The 22673-nt window shown below is 39.9% G+C and overlaps 1 long non-coding RNA gene across 1 annotated transcript; it reads left to right on the top strand.

The window, feature by feature from the left end:
* Nucleotides 1-15823: 15823 nt before the first annotated feature.
* LOC124477328 lies at nucleotides 15824-17399 on the top strand. The gene is made up of 2 exons (XR_006957112.1): nucleotides 15824-16178; nucleotides 17311-17399. It is a non-coding gene; the product is annotated as an uncharacterized LOC124477328 (long non-coding RNA).
* The last annotated feature ends 5274 nt before the right edge of the window (nucleotides 17400-22673 follow it).

The raw sequence follows: 22673 nt of genomic DNA, 5'->3' as shown, positions 1-22673 counted from the left end.
TGTAACTGTTAGCTGCTCCTGGCATTCTCTAATCCCTGCTCTCCTCTCTCTGTCCCCCCCCCCCCACACATTCCCTGTGGTGTGGGGAGTTTGAGCTGTCAGGACCTGCTCGGTCGTCGGTCTGCCAACGCTGGACCAAGTCGTCACCCGGAATCCAGTCTCCATGGCGGCCAACAGCGAGTTTCCCGGACCCATCCAACGTCTATAAAGCCGAACAATGGATTTTGGTGTTTCAAAACCCATTGACACTGTATGACTATGTTTAGCTTGTGTTCTGCTCCTCTCTCTTACCAACCGTCTCTGGAGGAGGGGATCCCTCACTGAACTGCGCCTCCCAAGGTTTCTTCCATTTTTTCTCCCGTTGGAAGTTTTTCCTTGTCTTCCCTGAGGGTTTAGGTTGGTTGAGGGGCAGGTCTATGGGCGCATGTGAAGCCCTCTGTGACATCCTTGCGTGTAAAAAGGGCAATACAAATAAATCTGATTTGATTTCCTGCTGAAAAGGCGTTGGAATGCCGAAATCAGATATTAAAATGTATGGCTGAGAATACAGAAATGAGAAAATAGCTGCAAGCTGAAATTCATTTTTAAAATGTGTGACTCATTCTAAAGAGGCAGTGTGGTAACTGAACTGCATCATCTAACAAAGCTAAGTGCTTAAATTAGAGCTGTCAAACGATTCAAATAATTAATCGCCATTAATCGCATTAATGTCATAGTTAACTCGCCATTAATCGCATTAATGTCATAGTTAACTCGCCATTAATCGCATTTAATCGCACATTTTTATCTATTCTAAATGTCCCTTGATTTCTTTTTCATCCATTCTTTTTCAAATTTTAATGCTCTTATCAACATGGAAAAGTGGTTCGGATTGCTTCATGCAAATATTTTTTTAAATTGAAAAGAACATTGCAATCGCCTGGCTTTGACAAGCGGGCGGAGAATTCGCATCAGCTGTGTGCTTGGCCATCAACATGGTATTTTAGACTCCACGACGTGCTGCGATGATAGCACAGTTCACAACTACAGAACACATTGATCACTTTGGTCTTGTCAATGGAACCATTTGGCAACCTTTTAAAAGTAAACTTTCCATTTAGAATCTTATTGGCATCCATTTCGGCGTCTGGCGCTGGCAATCAACTCCAAACGTAACGTTAGCCTACTACCACAGAATGTCTAATATCCGTAAACGGGCTCTACTACAACTCTTTGGCCGGCTCGCAAGCCCAAACAAGTTTGTGTGGCGTGCCTGTTGTTTTGTTTCCGGTCTAGCTAGATCCGGTGTGGTATTGTAGTTTTTCTAACGTCAGTGGTTGTTGCAACAGAATGTGAATAAAACTAAGAAGTTTGCTAGGTCAAAAAGAGCGTTAATCGTGCGAAAAAATATTGACGTCGTTAATTTGGGTTTGCGTTAACGCCGTTAATAACGCGTTTAACTGACAGAACTAACTTAAATACAATGCAGGAGAAAAGGTTTGAACGTTGTGAAGCAATCGAAGAAAAAGTTGAATTTCAAGAGGCAACGTGTAAGCTGAACTGCACCATCTAACAAAGCTACAATGCGGGAGAAGCTAAAAGTTGAACTGTTAAACAGAAGAAGAAGTAGGCTAGCTAGTTGTAACAAGAATATTATAGTTTTGACAGCTGAAATTAGTTGGGATAGTAATATCAGTAGCAGATGTAGCCTATCATTGAGTGCGTTTACTCGGCTTTCTTAGTAGGATTCAATGTGTTGATTGAATGAAACATACAACATAGGCTACAGGAAGACACGGCAACACTTTTTTTTTGAAGGATGATGGTGCAAGTTTTGTCCGTGGAGTATACAACGATTAATAAAAATAATCATGTAGACGTGTTTGAGTAATAACATAACTAACAGGTAAACAGAGTAATCGTATAATTGGCATAAACCAACATTGCTATCGGGTTTCTAATGGTCAGGTGAACATACTAAGTGGCGTAGTAGAACAAAACAGTTCTATTAGCATAGTAGTTGGTAAAAGAGATATTAGTAGCATCTGCAGAATTAGTAGTTGTAGTGTGGAGGATTATAGGGGCCAAAATTAAATAAATAAATATTATAACACAAAGCTTAAATAAATGACTAATTATATAATTTAATGCCTAATTGACAGACAAAATATATAAATTACAAATTAAATGAGACACTAAATATATAAATGTTACATGTATTTGTGTGAATATATATATATATATTTACGTTTTAATGTGTTTACATTTATTTATTTATACTTACATTTATCCACGGTGTAACTTTCTGCAGCAAAATAAATCCGTCGTCCCCCGTCACCAAGTCAGGGGGCGGGTTAAAGCCTCTGATTGGTGAATGAACAGTATTACACACCAGGCAGACTCCACCAGTCGATCAAGCTCTCTTCAATCTAGGGATCCTCTATCGCCTCACTCCACAGCTGCTAGGGGTGTGCGACACTGCACGATGTGGTATAGATCCGATACCAAGGAGTAAATACAGAGCCAGTATTGCCAATACCGATACTTTTGGCTTAGAAAAGCAGTTTATCTACTTTCGTGTCGGGGAAAGCAATGCCTCATAATTGATTAAGTGAATGCATCATCAATATGAATATTTGAATGAACATTTAAAATGTTTCCTTTAATTAATTGTCCATGATTATGATCACAATAAAACACAGAACAACGAGTTTTATCAAAAATACTGTTAATGTGTGCCGCTGAGTTGTGTAACTGCACGTACACGGCAACAACTCAGCCTAGCAGGAGTGAGGCAAAGTGAGTTTGAGCGAAGTTAGACGGTGTTTGCACAACCACTATGATGTAAAGGGGGTTGTGTACTCAGTGTGGAATGAAACTAAGTATCGATCTTATCACGCTATCAATCAGGCTATTGATACCAACGTTGGTATCGATAGTTGCCGGGTTTCCCAACCCGGCCACTGTCGGTCTCGAGATCGATTTGCACACCCCTATGCTGTGTCATCTCGCTGAGGATCGTGAACACATTTTCATTGATGTCTGTGTCAGTTAGGGCCAATATCATTCCTATAATTTCAGCGAAGCTCTCAACATGACGTAAAAAAGAAGTGAATTGGCAGGTGCCTCCATCTCTTCAGCTACCGCCAACATTTCGACCACTGTAGCATTCAATATTTCATTCATTGAATCCGCACAAGGTACTGCCATCTTGGAATAGTCAAAAGCAGTCGATTCAAGTTGAACCAGCAATCAGAGGCTTGAACCCGCCCCCTGACTTGGTGACGTGAGACGACGGATTTATTTTGCTGCAGCAAGTTACACCGTTGATAAATGTAAGGATAAATAAATAAACGTAAGGATAAATAAATAAATGTAAGGATCAATAAATACATGTAAGTATAAATAAATAAATGTGAACACATTAAAACGTAAATATATATATATATACACACAAATACATTTATATATTTAGTGTCTCATTTAATTTGTATTTATATATTTTGTCTGTCAACTAGGCATTACATTATATAATTAGTCATTTATTTAAGCTTTGTGTTATAATATTTATTTTGTTTTGGCCCCTATAATCCTCCATAGTTGTAGTAGTGGCATACGATATAGCAGTATCAGTAGTGGTAGTAGATGTGTTGTGGTGCTCTTTGTCTTTTAATAAGATGAGTTGACTAAATAGCTTGTCTTGTGTCTTAGGCCGTGGGCCGGACCCCGAAATTGTTAATTTCATTGATCCCTGTTAGGGAACTAAGTAATTTGTTTACAGATGGCATGGAAAAATTTGTATAAGTAGTTTACCGATTGTTTCCAACGTGGATATGTGCACATTTGATGAAGATATCGATTTAAATGTTTACATTTTTAGAAGGGCAAATTTGTAGGACTACTAAAACGTCGCCTCAGAAAACGTAAACAAATTCCCCGTCTCCTTGACAACCTGTCACATCGCCCTGATTAGAACGAAATCCTGATATTAAAAATAGTTTTTTTTTATACTTTTTTTTGTCTAACGTTACATGACATGAGCTATAATATACATTGAGCACTTACCGTCAGACCTCCGCTGATCACCTGTGGGTTATCTAATGTTACATAGACAGCAAAACATCAAAGCGAGACGCGATGACAGCCGGTGTTGTCGCCCAACTGGTTACCACGCTAACTGGTTCCCCAGCTGTGCGTTCACGCATCAGTCTTCCTCCATCACCAGATTCGTCACAAATTCACAAACATGTTACTGGCGATTTTCAAGTCAGATCTCATATTTGCTGCGGCGGATATGAAAGTATGAACGCATAGGCTACGTGCGCACTACATTACATCCATTCACAACAAAATAAATGGAGACAAAATAAAACATTTGCATGCTCGCATGAAGTGGGATTCGATCGCACTAGAGCAAAAATACATTCAGCATGGCAGTCCATTGCCTTACACTGGAGCTATTTGGCTCACAAAATGTTACGAAATCGGTACGTATTTTTTTAACTACGTTAGCCTTCAGGTAACATCTTGTTTTGGCTTCTTCTAAAACAACTGGTTCCCATAGACATTACGTGAATGTAGGCTACTAATCACGTATTTGGGGTTGTATCGAGCCAAAAGCCGTATTTTCCACGACATCACAGCTCCTTCTGACACCACATGTTCAAAATTCATACTAAGAACGTCGCTGCTAACCCAGATAATACAATCAAAATAGCCTACGCGTAACCCTTTGAAACATAACATGTGTCCATTCGTTTCCTATGCGATTTCGTGTAGGGCCTATGGCTGAGTGTTTCTTTAATGTATCTTTTGAAATCAATTCATTTCATAGTTGTATATGTAGCGAGCATTAGCGTACATTACAGCCATTCGCCAGGACAAAATGAATGGAAGCTAAGAAAATAAAAGATTCGAGTGGGATTCGATCCCACGAACAAAACACATCCGTCACTGAAGACCGTTGCATTACACAGCGAGCTACTGAAACTGTTGAGGCAAGTGAGGATTCAGTCACCAATTTATTAACTACCTTGGCCTTCAGGTAACATCTTGTTTTGGCTTCTTCTAAAACAACTGGTTCCCATAGACACTACCCAAATGTAGGCTCCTAAAACGTATTTGGGGTTAACTCGAGGCAATAGCCATATTTGCCAAGATATCACAGCCCCGTAATGACACCACATATTGCAAAGTAATACTTAAATCGTCGCTGTTAACCAATACGATCAGTTTAAATGCGAACACTGCCGAGTAGTAGTCTATACACGGGGTCAAATTCTACCCGCAACACAGTAGGCTTTTTAGTGTCTCATGCATTTGTCAATAGCATCCAGGTAACTTTTTGAGGTTTCTATGATACATACATTTGTATTTTGTGTCTAACAAACACACGACACATGCATTGCCATCGTATTTCCTTTATTATGTGAAGTACTACACATGTTTGTGTGAACTACGATAAACAATGATCAAATCTCCTTCGAATATCCCTTTTGACAAGCAGTGTCACCAACTTCTCATGTGCCCATAGAACTGTCCCTCAACCAACCTCAATTCTCAAGAAAAACTGTACTTGAGGACAAAAACATGGAATAAACTGATAGAGAATCAGCATGGGATTTATTCGTTGTGAAAGTTTGCACAGACAAGGAATTTGCTTTGGCAGGAAGGTGCATACAATAAACATATAGGAACCTTAAATTTAAATATGTGGTCCATTTATACTAAGGGTACATAAACTAGCACTACTAAGTGGAATTAGAATTAACATTAAATATACAATAAAATATAGGTTGATAATTGGCATGATATAGAAATGGCACAGACATGATCCTACTTTTGACAATCATGGCAATTTAACCCTAACAGATAACCAGCTTTTTTGGATGAACCCAAACCAGGTGCTGATGTTAGGGGTAAGGGATATTCAATTGAATAATTAAATAATTGTTACACACAAACATGTAGTACTTCACATAATAAAGGAAATACGATGGCAATGCATGTGTCGTGTGTTTGTTAGACACAAAATACAAATGTATGTATCATAGAAACCTCAAAAAGTTACCTGGATGCTATTGACAAATGCATGAGACACTAAAAAGCCTACTGTGTTGCGGGTAGAATTTGACCCCGTGTATAGACTACTACTCGGCAGTGTTCGCATTTAAACTGATCGTATTGGTTAACAGCGACGATTTAAGTATTACTTTGCAATATGTGGTGTCATTACGGGGCTGTGATATCTTGGCAAATATGGCTATTGCCTCGAGTTAACCCCAAATACGTTTTAGGAGCCTACATTTGGGTAGTGTCTATGGGAACCAGTTGTTTTAGAAGAAGCCAAAACAAGATGTTACCTGAAGGCCAAGGTAGTTAATAAATTGGTGACTGAATCCTCACTTGCCTCAACAGTTTCAGTAGCTCGCTGTGTAATGCAACGGTCTTCAGTGACGGATGTGTTTTGTTCGTGGGATCGAATCCCACTCGAATCTTTTATTTTCTTAGCTTCCATTCATTTTGTCCTGGCGAATGGCTGTAATGTACGCTAATGCTCGCTACATATACAACTATGAAATGAATTGATTTCAAAAGATACATTAAAGAAACACTCAGCCATAGGCCCTACACGAAATCGCATAGGAAACGAATGGACACATGTTATGTTTCAAAGGGTTACGCGTAGGCTATTTTGATTGTATTATCTGGGTTAGCAGCGACGTTCTTAGTATGAATTTTGAACATGTGGTGTCAGAAGGAGCTGTGATGTCGTGGAAAATACGGCTTTTGGCTCGATACAACCCCAAATACGTGATTAGTAGCCTACATTCACGTAATGTCTATGGGAACCAGTTGTTTTAGAAGAAGCCAAAACAAGATGTTACCTGAAGGCTAACGTAGTTAAAAAAATACGTACCGATTTCGTAACATTTTGTGAGCCAAATAGCTCCAGTGTAAGGCAATGGACTGCCATGCTGAATGTATTTTTGCTCTAGTGCGATCGAATCCCACTTCATGCGAGCATGCAAATGTTTTATTTTGTCTCCATTTATTTTGTTGTGAATGGATGTAATGTAGTGCGCACGTAGCCTATGCGTTCATACTTTCATATCCGCCGCAGCAAATATGAGATCTGACTTGAAAATCGCCAGTAACATGTTTGTGAATTTGTGACGAATCTGGTGATGGAGGAAGACTGATGCGTGAACGCACAGCTGGGGAACCAGTTAGCGTGGTAACCAGTTGGGCGACAACACCGGCAACTTATTTGACATAATTAACATTAACAATGAAGTGCTGTATACATGTAGCCTCGAAGACAAAAAGCCAAATATCCCTACTCTCACAAGCAAGTTGGGCATCATTTGTTCAGTGTGCCCAGAAATGGGTTAATCTCAACACAGCTGAGAGTTTGATTGCTGAAAAAGCAATAGCGGAATTTAATTTGACGGAGACGTGGCGAGACCAAGATGTGCCAGTTAATGTGGGCTTCCATAGGGAGTGCTACATGCTCTTCACTAATAAAGAGCACATTGCAAGAGCATGTAGGAGAGAAAAGGCAGCCAAAGATACTGAAGGTATGTATAAAAAAAAACAAATTCTACCAATTCTCTATTAAGATAATTTTGTATTGGTGCTTCATGTAACTGTTATACGTGTATTGTAGTTGGTTTAAAAATGTCTGTTAAATAAACCTCACACTACCAGTGAATCTTAATTACACGATTTGATTTTTAATAAATGTATATTTTTGAACACTTTGTATCTTACATTTTTTATTGAAAAGCTGGACATTTAACAAGGGCAAAAAGCATGGATTCAATATTAGATTACAGGTTGACAATGAATTGAACACAAAAGTCATTGTTGTTTTTTAGGAAAGTAAAAAAAAAAGACAGTAAATGGTTTTCTTCCCATTCTAAACATTGAGATTACTAGGTTAAAAGTAACCACCTTTGATAAACATGCTTTGTCCCCTTTGTTCTGTCCCCTACATATGTAGATAAAGCCCAACTACTGCCAGAGGAAGTCAGTGATGACACTGCATCAAAAGTCCGGGTTTTGCGTTCTGCATCAGCTGGCCCAAGCCTCCCAAAAAGAGCTTCCCATCTCTTGCCTGTTGGATGCCTAATATGCAGAAAAAACAATACATTACTAACAGCTCTATGAGGCAGTGGAAGCATTCACATGCAAGCTCTATGATCAGCAGGGTATAACAGATGTCAACAAGGCAAATGTTCAAATCAGGGAAATGTTTGGAGAGAAGTCTTCCTCCAAATAAGGACTCCCTTCACCTTCACATTCAGAGAGCAAACTATCAGGCTGCTATACACAGGTACAGAACCTAGGAACAGAAAAAAATAGTGCTGTAAGAAGCAATAGGCCCATCAAATAAACAATAAAATAATAATATAATAATTATACTGGAATATATACCAAAATACTATCTATTCCTTTGTTCTACAGAAGAAGTTTAGAAAACATGCCAGACATACCTCCACCAAGTATATTTAGGCCGAATCCCAATACTCCCCCTTACCCCTAGCCTAGTATCTCGCCTTGCTGGGGGCATGCTCCCCCGGGAGAAAAAAATGCTATCTCAACACCAGAAAGCAGTATTTTGGTGCATACCTAAATGTATTTACTAATTTGTCAATTGACGTGATGAAAACGACCTGGTGTATTGTCTTCCCCTGGCATTCGACTGTTGCTGAATTAATAGACCAATTTTTTGTTTGTAAACATTCGGGATGCGCACGCAATGTGGCTGCAGAAAACTGGGAAAGGATAGCATTTAAAACGGCAAAAGGACCACACGGATCATACAAATAGTTAGATTTAAAAAGACCAAAAAAGTCGAGGAGGACAGCCTTTAGGAGAGCGATTCCCCATTGATCCGTCTTATCAAAATTTTGATTTGGGTCACGAAAATTTGAGTGAGAATGTCGCCCGGTACAGACCGCATAGTCGAGCGGAAGCCATGTCTTCACGTCATGTCACAGTTCATAATTTTACAGTATTACAGTCAATTCTACATAAAAAATTTTGAGCAGGGCAGCTTTCAAGAGATATTGGAATTCTGCTTTTAGCCAGCTGGTCCGATTATTTTTGTGATTTGTTTAAACTTGCAATCTGAGTGAGACTGTGTTACACTGTTTTGACGTTAGTCAGACTAGTCGCTCACTGGCAGTGTACTGTACACAATATTATACTTCACTTCATTATACACCAGAAACGTCAGGGAGGACTGCCTAATGTAGATACGAGCCTGCTAAAGATAGCCAGCATCTCAGATTTCTTTAACCAAGCTTGTTTCATTCATCATTAGCCTGAGGAAGCGACCTCCGTTAGCCAGGCTAGTTTTGCCCGATCACTTGGTCAGGCTATATAAAGGTATCGGGGTCAAGTGACTTTTGAGCATTGACAACGTAAATTGTGAAACGTAAATATACTTGTCCAAATGACAAGTGCCTCAAAAAGTTAATGTCAAGCCCTGTAATCCAGTGAACAGAGATATATGATGACCTGATCGACACTCTCTAAGTGTAATATACCCGGTAGAAGTTCGTCTTTAGCAACCGACATGCGAAGTTGAGCCAGCTTGACAGTCGTGTGACGTAAGGTGAAAATTGGTCAGGCCGATCAGGTCCAAGCTCCTTCACTTTGAGCTTTTCTTGAACATTTCTTTTTTCAAAGGGCGTATTTTTAAGCGACTTGACTGAATTGCAAGTTTCCATCATGACGTTAGCTAGCTAGCTAGCTTTATAACGTTAGAGCTATGGTAGCTACAAGTTCAGTTCTAAGAGAACACCGTCACAAAGTAAATAAACAACTTAAATGTGTTGAGTGATGTGATTGGACATAACGGGCCCTATCATAATGTGTTTGATAAGCCCTCTTGCATTGAGCAACTATTGAGTACATGCAACTACGCATGTACAACTTATAACGACAGTCAATGGGGCTTCAACAGTCAAGTAACTTGCGCCCAGCCGGAAATACGTAGCCTATCAGCTAACTTTAGACAACATACATTTTTTTGCAGCTTCAATATTCTATTAGCCATATAATATTGACTTTACTCATTAGACATGTTTTTCTTTATTTTTAAGTCTTATTAAATTAAGTTTGGAATGTAATGCAGCAGTGGTGGGGCGGCGCCCTAGCGCCCTCTATGAGCCAGCCGCTGCTGGCTGAAAGGTGTCGTGGAAGAAATAGAAGCAGAAGAATATGAAGAAGTTGAATAAAGATTCAAAGAACTATACTTGGAATGCTGAAGCAGCATTCCAACAAATACCAAGTGCTGTTTTTTGGCTGTGTTGTCTGGGTTTTTCAACCACCCTTCAAAGTGATCAACCTCCTCGGGGGAGGCTAGGGGAAAGGAGATATCCTCAGGCATCTCCACAACAGGCTCAGCGGCTCCCGTTCTGGCCATGATCACACTCATTGTTGAGGAAAGCTGGTTTATCTGCTGCTTCATGTTCTCCATTAATGTCAACATGTAGAGGTCAGCAGCTACAAAAACAACACCAAATTTAGAGACATGATATGAATTCTAAATGTAGCAAAAGCAGACAGCACAGGAAATACTACATAATTCGATTGAAATAATTTTTGCTTTGTTTTAACATTAATGTGTCTAAGTGAGTTTCTCAATGTTAAAATTATTCGTATTGGCTTTGTTGATATGGTTCATGTGACTCATCATTGTGTAAGCATATGTTGAGTTGTTAATGCTATGTCTGTGCAATAATTCACTTACGTGTACAGATGATTGGGTCCTTCCCTTAAACAATAAACATAAATGAAAAGTTAAAAGGGAGATTTTTTTAGTGCCATTTATAACAGAAAGGTTCTACCAAAAACAGCCTTTAATAGTGTAACAATTGATTTCCACAATCGGACAGGTTATACTGGTTATATTTACCATTGTGATGTTAATGATGCTCCTGAAGATGGCCGATGGTGAAATGATTGTTTCGGTGCCTTCTTGGGTGCAGGCTCTCTGTCTCTGTCTTCGGTATCACCATAATGGTGGCTATTTCTAGGAGAGAGACACATTTCACTTAGACAAACACTTGCACTTTCAATTTTGTAATTCAGTACATGTCTTACATTAGTATTTCTATGTACGTGACAAATAAAATCCTTGTATCATATCCATTTAAACCTGACAAATATCATAAACATGATTCTGTCTTACATAGGTTTAGGTGTCCCTTTGCCTTGACCAACTTCCTCATTCTCATCATCGGAGTCTAGCTCTGATGTGTCACATGTCAGTGACTGCTTCATCCCTTGCCAGGCTGACAGGAAGTAATCTAAAAGAACATTTATATAGGTAAATCATGTGCATTAATCTTACATTTATGCATTTAGCAGACCATTTTTATCCAAAGCGATTTCCAAGAGAGAGCTTTACAAAAGAGCATAGGTCACTGATCATAACAACGAGGTAGTCCCAAACATTGCAAGCAGCCAAAACATGAAGCATACATTGTGAAAAACTAAACAACTGTCAAAGGGAAGACCCATAAGAGCATGCAGTTATATAAGTTACAAATTAAAACAACATAAACCCCAAAAAGTGCAAGACTGTACCTATAGAAGAACAGTCAACAGTAAAAATATTTCACAGCGAGTACAAGCGTTAACTTTATGTTGATAAAATGTCCTCCTCTATTATCTGTTCATTTTCAATCTCCTCTCTCTCCCCCATGTCACCCTGCATATTCTCCAAGACTGTCTCTGCTACTCTTTCCCTACATCCAGCAGTGCATTATTGCATTTAGTTGTATTTTCAGGTCTTGAACACACAACACTCATGTAATGCCATCATATTAGGTACGTGTGTGGTGGAGATGATATGAGATGATTATTTTCTTAGCTTCCATTTATTATGGCGATAATGGCTGTAATGTAGTGCTCACTACATTTGGTCAAAATATAAAATTATGAAATGAATTTAAAAGATATACCTAGCGAAGAAACACATGAAAGCCACACATGAAATCGCATAGGAAACTAACCTATTTTGTGTTTTGGGTTACGTGTAAGCTATTTTGATCGTATAGTCTGGGTTAGCAGTGACGTTCTTAGTATTAATTTGTAATATGTGGTGTCAGAAGGAGCTGTGATGTCGTGGTAAATACGGCTATTGCCTCGAAACAACTACAAATACATGATTACCCAGATAGCAAAAATCATCTGGCCCAGATCCGGGCCAGAGCCTCCATAAAGTCTGGGCCAGATCCGTAAAACGGACTCGGGCCGGTGTCCAACGGCACAATGGGCCAATACCGGCGCGGATCCGTTTTACGGATGTGGTTCACATCCGGACCGACACTGGGCCAGTTCCAAAACGGCAACGATTATTTAGGTTATATTCCCCATATATGTTAGTTCACGCTCAATATAGTTCTCAGTAAGAAAAAAAAAAACGAAGATTTTCAAATAAAATACTTTTATTAATTTTCAAGCCATTAGTTTAAATATATGTACATTCTCAAATTTTAACATAACAAAAAACACAAATGTATAAAAATACAAATAATAAAAAATACAAATCTTTTATTAAATCAAATCAAATGCATAAGAGGAAGAAAACCATGTCCTAGTTTAATGATTCACTTTAACAATACTAAATGCACACATAAAACAGGAATGAACAATGAGTTAGACAGAAGACACAAACTAAGAGGTCTCCTTGGCCATCGCCCTGTCATAGCGGCCGCCTCCCCTGTCAGATGCCAGGTTGAACCATCTTATGGCGCAAGAGTCAATCTCACTGTCCGGTGCACTCTGATGATTCTTCCTTACAGCTTCTGTTGAGGGAGTTTGTCCATAACTTAATAAAACTGTCACTAACAGATATTCTGAATGTTCCACTTATTCCAGCTAATTCTTCATTGCAGTGGTTCTCAAACCTTTCCTAAGGGACCACCTGTCCTGCATGTTTTAGATGTTTCCCTGCTCTAACAAACCTGATTCAAATGAATAGGTCGTTATCTAGCTCTGTAGAAGCCTGTTTACGAACATGCATTTGAATCAGGTGTGTTGGAGCAGGGAAACATCTAAAACATGCAGGACAGGTGGTCCCTGAGGACAGGTTTGAGAACCACTGCTCCATTGTTTTGACAGCTACTTCACTGTATTTTACAATACTTACTGATTAACAGAGTTAAAAAAGGTTTCTTCTTGATCAAAAGACAAAATATTTGCTACAATTATGCACAGTTTTGTTGGCTCATGAAATCAGGTCTAAAAATGTTGTTTTGTGAACTCTATGAAGTTTGCAATTCTGCATCAAATGCTGGGTTTATCTGAACAGAACCCTGCACTCAACACCAGCTAAACAATGTTAAAACCCAGTAGACTAAACAGCAGTGATGGATGTCGCCTTAAAGGTGATGATGTAAAAAGACAATGAAGTTGTTGGCTTTATACCATGTTTTGCTTAGCATGAGAATTCCTTGAGTCTTTCAGCCACTCCTCCAACTCCTCCACTTCAGACATGGTGGCCAGTGGGAAACTCATATTGTCCGGCATCTCAGCCACTGGAGTTTCTGTACCCACTCTTGCAGCAAGACTGTTGACAGCAGCAGCAAGTTGCATTTGTTGCTGCTTGATGTGTTCCAGCAGGGTCAGGATGTGCAGCTGAGCCGCTACAGAAAGAGTTACAATACATGTTCTAAGAAAATCTGAGCCCATAGGATAGTTAAAGAACCTTTCAATTTTTGAGAAAACTTTGAATACTACATAAATTCCTTTCACAGATTGAGTGATGTTATGTAAAACACAGATATCTCTGCCTATAGCAAAAACATTATCGCCTGTGGAAACTTTCACTGTCCATTCTTTAGTATGTAGCTCTCTGTACTGTGCTTCAGCTTGAAGGCCATCAGGAACAGGTCCAACATAATGTTGCCTTCTTAGACCCTCACGACAACCAATGCTGCAGATCTTTTGAACCTCTGATAACCTTCGTACTACCTGATCCTGGACTACCTCTTCAGTTTATGAAGGTAATTTTCAAATGGAAAAGCAGAGATAGTGTCCAAACAACCATGCACATCTGCATCTGCAGACAGGTGGACCAAGGAATGGACATTATACACTAAGGCATCTCTGCCGTACAGCTCCCCAAAATGACTAACAAATGTGGAGAGCAGTGTGTTTGCATATGTACTATACATATGGACTAGCTGTGGACTGACAAGGATGGAAATACCTGTAGATAACAACATAAAGTTGTTATATAAATTACTGTCTAAATATGGTTCCAGAACTACAGGGCCTGTATACAAGAGAAATTGTCTGAACTCTGTAGCTTTCCAACGATCTAATTCTCGAAGGGATCATGGTTTCCTTGCAAACTCTGCTGGTATATACCTACGCATCTGAGTTAGACTTTCTGAAATCCTGTCAACAAGACTAGAGGACAAACGAAACATCAGAGGGCCCCTCAGCCAAATGTTTAGCAATCGTCGCATTACACCTAAACATGCAAGGTGCATGTAATCAAGGGGAAACCGAGTTACCATACCAACATCTAAATTAGAAAATCCATGAGGTCCTTCATGGTGATGATCCTCATCAGCTCTCTGTGAAAATGATGAGTCAGTCCGTAACATGTAATTATTTAAAGGGTAAGTCATTCATCTGTTAATGTAAACACCTGGCTGGGAACATTTATCACATCCGTGATATCCATTGTGAGCCTTTGTGTTTTTTACAAATGCCCTAGCAGGTGTATCACACACAACAGAAACCATTTCAAGGAACACTTTTTTCCCACTGAAATCAAAACCTCTCTGTAGCTGTTGTAACTCACATGTGAAGTCTTGCAAAAATTCTTCAGCTGGATAAGGTTTTTTACTGCCACAAAAAATGCCTATGACAACAGGTTCCTTCATTGGAACACTTAACAGAAGTCCTAAAATAGGCCAAAACTGAATATTTGTGCTTTTAAACAGTGGTAACCCATCAATATTAATCTGCAGCTTGAATTTAAAGCCATCAGCAACATTGCGTATATGTTGAGATAAGGTGTTACGAAGCGCTGCCAAGATACCTGTATAATGATACAACCCACCACATTTTTCTTGTATTTTGTAATTAATTTCTGTTTTGAGGACAGTCCTAGCATCTTTTGGCAGTTCTGGGTGGTACACCCTCAACAGGGTAAGGAGGGCTGTGAGCGCGACCAAAGAAATACTGAACTGTACAGCCCAATTGGCTAAGCTGTCCAAAAGGCTCACATGCTCTTCATCAGTGTCATCATCAGACTCTGAAACCATTTCTTCTCCCCCCCATTCTATGTCTGTGTGATGGTCATCTGAATTGTCATCCTCCACTTGAGGAGTAACGCTAGAGTCACAATCATGGTTGCCATCGCTGTCATTGGTGTTGTCACATGGGTCTGCCCTGTTTTCTACCGCCTGTTCTGTTAAATGAGAGTCGTCTGCAATGTCATGGAGTCGTTTTTCTAATGCAAAGCGTGCCCTCCGCCTGACTCCGGAGTCTGTTAATGGAGGTTGCCTCCTTTTCATCTTCTCTCTAAAATAGATTCTGACAGAAATACATGTTTTAGGGTCCATCTGGGGTTTAACCCCAGCCCTCTACTGATCTTTATTTATTTATTTTCCACTGTATATGTGTGTGTATCAGACATTTATCTGAATAACAACAAAGTTAATACAAAAAAAACTAAACAAGTTAACACTTTTTACTCCTTATACCCATAAATATTGTAACACATTGTATGTTTGTGTGTTTGACTCACCTTCCTGTTGTGCTGAAGACGTGATGTGTGACTCCTTTCTGTTACAGTATTCCAGATAAACCTCAAACTGAAAGAACATTTTTTACATGATTAAGATTATTATTGTTTTAACAAATGAATACGATCAGATATTATTTCTCAGATCAGAATCAACTAATTAAATGCCGTTTCAAATTATATGGTGAAATAATAAAATACAATGGAAAGTGCATGATTTTTGATTGGCCGATTGACTCTGAAAACTAGCTATTCACAAGCAACAACTTGCTTCTGAATGGTCATTTCAAGTAATTGACAGTTGCCGTTGCCAATGCTCATCCATATCCTGTCTGGCTAAAGATCCTACTGTAGGACTGTAGAGCTACAAATGAGCAACGGACAGCGACGTTGAAGAGAACTGTTCAACATCGAGGTAAGCGTGATAATATAATAATATAAATAACATGTGCAACAAGTCATATTTAATTAAAATGATGGAACACAGTGTATTTGTTACGTTTGTGTCGTAGCTCGCTAACTATGGCATATCTGGCTAATGTTCCGTTAGTAGGACCGAGCTACAGTAGACAAAGCTAGAGCTAACAGTACATTAGTAGCTCGAGCTAGCACTATAGCTACTGGTTTATTTTATAGCAGTTCTTCCAGTCGTGGTTTTACAATAGCTTTTAAAATTGTAGAATGGACAAACCAATTGGTAATTACTATGTATATATACATATAACAAGTTGGTAGCTACAGGTCTATCCATAAAGAGGCATGCCCGGCCAGTAGAAATAGCGTTAGCTTAGCTCTAACAATTTAACAGAGCACACCACTGGATCGTATTCGATGTAGCTATATTGCTAGCGCCATCTAGCTACAGCAGCTAGTATACGCACTGTATAATGAGATGTACACTTACATTAAGTCATTTTTAGTTACAATAATATTATAAACTTCTATCTACTTACTCAACGTTACTTTTCAAAAGCTGGTACTGTATCGTTAGACCACCTAGTTTGCTGGTGTCCTCTAACTGCCACAAATAACGGCTTGTGTCCGAATGTTTAGCCACAAATTCACGAGACAGCCATCTCGTGCGATCAGCTTGCCCCTTGTTGATTATAACTGGACAAAAACATTTACAGTACTTGTTTGTACCGGTTTAACGTTGTTTTTATATACAGTTTGGGATGTAAAGTAATATACGAGGTCTATCGGTATACTGCAAAAGTAAATGCTTAACTGATAGTTGCCATGCACTTCTAAAAGTCTAACAGCAAATGTCAAATTATGTCAAAAATACCTTTAAGTCATGAGTTAGCTTGGCTATTTAACCAACTAAAGACCTCCTTAATTACCAGAGGAGGCCTGTTGGATTACTCCTCCTCTTCTAATGTTATGTTCTGATTGCCAGTGGGTTGTTGTTTATGGTGACTCTTATTTAGCATGTAATGGGCAAATATTTAACATGGTTCTGTAGCAAGATGAGTTTAATTTTCTTGGCTGTTTCTGTAAAAGCATCTGCTAAATGACTAAATGTACTTACTACTTTTATTTTCCAGTGAGCAGAGCGTTGAAGATTCTTCCTGGTGATCTGCTGCCCATCATCAACAGTGTTGGGGACTTCTGTGTGCTTCTTCTCACTTCCTGCTATAACAACCATTCTCCATTCCACAAATATAGCTGTTGTTTCTACTCATTTGTCAATTGTGTACAGCAATCAAGTGCCAAGAGGGTGTGGGTTTTCATTCAAACAACCACTATACCAGCTGATTTTACAATTGAATTGCTGCTCTTTATGAAACGGGAGCCACAAAGTGAAATCAGATGGTGTAGTCGTGCTTGGTTACGTAAATGTTTTTCAAAGTTATGTAAATGTTTTTTTAGCACGGTAGGCAATTTGGTGACAACCTGGCTGGTGTGTCACTGACTATCCAATGTTATCAATCCATATAGCCTCCCTATTATAATTGCACATCCTCATTACAATTTCCAGAGGGCTTCTCTCATAAGCTCCGCTAAGGATATCCCTCCTGGAATATGCACATTCATGTTTGTTAGTTCAGACTGTCAATAAATCTGCCATCTTACAAGTTTAATGCAGTTGACTGGCTTGATATTGCACAGGTTTTGCATCCCTTATGTAAGAGCCATTTTCATTGGTTTATATTTCACATCAATTTGCACACACCGCAACACTCATGGGAATGTAAAAATGTTTGTTGATGGAGCTTGATGGACACATGTACTTGCATGTTCAATGGAAGAACATTGTGATCAATAAGGGCCATCAAAACACGGACAACAAGGAGTCTGTAATTTCAACTGCCAGCTACGGAGCGGCGTAAGGTAGAAGAAAGCGCGTCAGGTAGTTATAGGCATAGACAGTTTTAAGTCTGTATAGCAGCCCCTAAGTGGCCTTAAGTTGTAGTCTTGGCCATTATACATAAACTGACTTTTTAATCACACATTGTGGTGCTAATTGTGTGTTATTGTTTGTTTAACCACCTACATGTGGCTGCACCGAGTTTGCCAACCGTGGTTTCTGATGTTGTATTATGGGGTAGAATGGTGTATAATTGGCCTTGTGTATATCAGGGTGAAGGCAATGAATGCAGGTAGGCCTATGAGTGTGACCATTGACATTGTCTTACAATACAAAGTGTAGCACACAATGAGGGTTAAGGAAAATGTTCCGATGACACAGGTTATTACTGGATAAGAGTCGGCTAAATGACAATGTTATTAACGTAGACTATTAAATATGCAAGCTGTCTTTTAAACACTCGATGTCCAATACTTTTCATGTCTGGGAATGTGTGAAAGGTGTTTGAAACTCGATTAAGACGTCGTCAATGACGAAAATAGACTGAGCAAATTTGAGTGTAAAATTAATGATAGAGAAATGTCCGAATCCGTTCCAAAAACGGGCCAGTTCCGTAAAATGATACTTAGAATGTAGCATTTGTATCAGATCTGGAACGGATCCGCAAAACGGATGCGACTGTTACGCGGATCTGCCGGAACTCAGCCAGATCCGGCGCGGAATCAGCTGCTATCTGGGTAGTAGCCTACATTCGGGTAGTGTCTATGGTACCCAATTGAGGCCAAAACAAGATGTTACCTGAAGGCTAACGTAGTTAATAAATTGTTAACTGATTCAAATGACATCAATGAGCTAGAATAGCTTGCAGTGTTAAACAGTGGACTTCAATGAGGTTCCTGCTTTTGCTGTCGGGAGGTCGAATCCCACTTCATGCGAGCCAGCAAGTTTTTTTAATTTTGTCTCCATTTATGTTGTCGTGAATGGATGTAATGTAGTGCGCACGTAGCCTATACTTTCATATTCGCCACAGCAAATATACTGGTAACAAATAAAATAAAACACAACTGCATTAGACCTACGCATTTTTATGCAGGAAAACGAGCATATCAACATGTTCAGGAGAGAGGCGAGTGTAACGGGTGTGAACCCGTCAAACTCACTCCTCAGGTAGGCCTATGTAATGGAATAGGTCAAAGAATAGCTAGCTTTGGCAAGTCAGAGGTCGTGCGTTCAAGCCCAGCGAGTGGCGAACGACGCCTTGTCGTGACGGAGCGTGGCCACGTCCGTTACATACCGTCACATTGGTGCCGTGACCCGGATTCACGAGGTTTGCACTAGCTAACCGCCGGAGTGAATTTCAGAGGGGTGAATGTAATGGGTGTGAACCTGTGAAACTCACTCCTCAGGTATGTAATGGGCTACCCGCGTCAAAGAATAGCTAGCTTTTCCTTGCCTGTATGAGATCAATAATAATCCAATGTTAGGCCTGTCACTGGAATGGACTATTACCGGGATGGATCATACAGGTATATCATTTTTTTGAAATATAATGCGCACATAGGCTATACATAAACACATTAATTTGGTAATAACCTACATTAAATTAATTAAACAATTACTGGGGTCAGTTGAGGTGTCTAGGACTATGCGCTTTCTCAGTCTCGAAAGCCCAGTCCTTCCACAAAGCTCAATGATAGCATGTCTTTAGTTATCATTGTCGCGATCAACTGCGTGATGTGATCACTTCTTGTGGGGTCACAGCTGCGCTTCGAGGTAGAAAATTAGGTGATGAGGGGCTGCGTTTGTCTTTCCTGCGAGAACGACAAAGTAGTTTCTCTATGTTTCCACCTCATGTGGTTCTGCATTGAGCTGGTGGACTTGTGGTACACTAGTTTGACATTACATATTTTACATTTAACGTTCTTTTGGTCATCAACTTCATCGAAATACCTCCACACATCGCTCCGCTTACTAGCCATTTTCCGTATTATTTCTTTGGTGTGCGAAATGACAGGAGGCTTGCAGTAGAATGCAGGGTCACTATAGCCTACCGTTTTCAGCATTTCTAACGTCACAACTATTAGAATTCACGACACATGGAAAGCACATTTTACATTTAATTTAAAGGTTTTTCATTGAAATAATAAAAAAATACAAAAGATTATTCAAAAACGCTCATAATTATTCGAAAACAGTATTCAAATACTAACTTACTTTAGGATCTTCGGATATCCGATTAACCACGCCCATCCCTACTACGATGTTGCAGCTAACAAACAATGGACACGATATTCAGCAATTTTGGTGGATAATTAGCAAAGATCACCGATTTGGCCTCATGTTCACATTAGTTGTGGATGTTTTATAGAACCTATACTACTACCAGCTAACCGTAACTATGCTACTAGCTTGTCTAAACTAAGTTTGTAAACTTTTATGTTTAAAATAAATATTTTAACAGACTATCATGACATTAACACCAGTTTACTTTTAAATGTTTACTTACTAATAATGCACTTACCAACAATCACAACAATCACAAACGGTGCAGCCTGCTGTCTTCCACTCTGCATAAGTCAGATACAGTGGCAGGTTTATGCGGGGGGAAAAGCGTACCGTTAGTTGTGGCGCGTCTGGTCTGCGCAGCTGCCCCGGATCGGCGCCGCAACCGCCGGACGGAATGTAACAGCGAGAATTGCTATAGGTCTGGCGCAAATTTGGTGCAGATCTGCATAGTGAGTGCGACTGCTACGCGAATCTGCTGATTCGAAAACAGATCTGGCACAGATGTAAATGCTGTCTGGGACACTTACCAACTTTTAACAAGCAGTCGTAAATGAAAAATAACAACCATCTATCTCACAATAATAAATGAAGAACATCACAACAAATGTTGGATGTATAGTTTGTTTTGGGATATTTAATTACTTTGCTCTCATTGTTGACTAAAGTAGGCTAAAGATTGCTACTGCTCCTTCGTAACCCACCATCCACACTTAGAACTGGAGTCCCAATGTTACAGTAATAGCCTAGCTACATAAAACCACAATAGACATTCTCAAACCAGTATGATAGTATCCACTGTCTATGTAGCCTAGGGGAGACCGGGGTTGGTTGGCACACTTTTCACTGTCTGCCATATTTCTCTGGCATAATTTATGATAGAATATTCTAACCAGCAGCAAATGAAACGTTATGGTCTAAGCTATAATTAAATATGTTTACAAGTACACATATATTTTCTTAAATGTGGTGATTTGAGATGAAAGTCATGTTGTACATTTGTATGTACATTGTACATTTGTACATACAATATGGGGTTGGTTGGCACAATGTTAAAATGCTATAGTTACACAAAATGAAGCAACCAATAGAACCAATTTGAACATTTAACAATGTATTTTAAGCAATTAATCATTTATAAACATGTTTTATGCAACTTATTGGTAGGATCAATATTTTAAACAAGCAATAATTTAATAATATGTTATATGCAACTTATTGGTAAGATCAATATTTCAAACAATGGATAATTGAATAACATGTTATATGCAATTCATTAGTAAGAGTGTGTGTGTGTGTGTGTGTGTAAACCCATGCTGATCAATCTGAATCAGAGGAGTCACAGTTCTGACAGGTGTACTGGGAGTGGAGCCGGGGAGTGCACAACTCATGTGCCCACTTTTTAAACTAAATACATTCTATCCAGAATTTCCCTTGTCGGCTGTTGGAGAAGGGTTAAACACACACAAGACAGTGTTCCTCCTCTGACTCCGATGTGGACTCACACCTTCTCTTTTTAGCAGCAGAGACTTTGTGCTTGGCGGCTTTTGGTGGTGCTTTCTTGTTACTGTCAGATGTTGTTTTATTTTCTAACGGCCTCTTTTTTCCATTTTCTTTCTTCTCCTCCAGATCTTTTTTCTCTGGTGTGTCTGTCAGAATTGCAGATTTTCTTTTCCTCCCGACAGCACCTCCCACTTTCCTAGGCCCAGCTTTGGGAAAAGGACGCAACTCCTCAGGGGAAACTCTCCAAGTGCTGCTGGTTGCAGGCGCAGCATTGTCCAGGCTGGGGTGGAGCTGTGGGGCAGCATTGTCCAGGCTGGGGTGTAGCTGTGGGGCAGCATTGTCCAGGCTGGGGTGGAGCTGTGGGGCAGCATTGTCCAGGCTGAGGTGGAGCTGTGGGGCAGCATTGGTCCGGCTGGGGTGGAGCTGTGGGGCAGCATTGTCCAGGCTGAGGTGGAGCTGTGGGGCAGCATTGTCCAGGCTGGGGTGGAGCTGTGGGGCAGCACTGTCCAGGCTGAGGTGGAGCTGCGGGGCAGCATTGGTCCGGCTGGGGTGGAGCTGTGGGGCAGCACTGTCCAGGCTGAGGTGGAGCTGCGGGGCAGCATTGGTCCGGCTGGGGTGGAGCTCAGGAGTTGGGTTTTGCCGGTCTGTGACATAGGATGAGGAGAAATCCTCATCTGAAAATTTGTTCCTATTAAAGGGAAAACACCCCTGTTGCTCTGAACCCTGCTTGAATGTTTGCCTGGGTTGCAGCTGCTGGATATGCTGTGGCAACAATCCCATGCACGTCATAGATTGACATCGTTTTCCCTGGGT

Source organism: Hypomesus transpacificus, chromosome 14, assembly GCF_021917145.1.
Source record: "Hypomesus transpacificus isolate Combined female chromosome 14, fHypTra1, whole genome shotgun sequence".
Lineage (NCBI taxonomy): Eukaryota > Metazoa > Chordata > Actinopteri > Osmeriformes > Osmeridae > Hypomesus > Hypomesus transpacificus.
The sequence above is the reverse complement of the archived record's forward strand: the minus strand, read 5'-3'. Positions and strand labels throughout refer to the sequence as shown.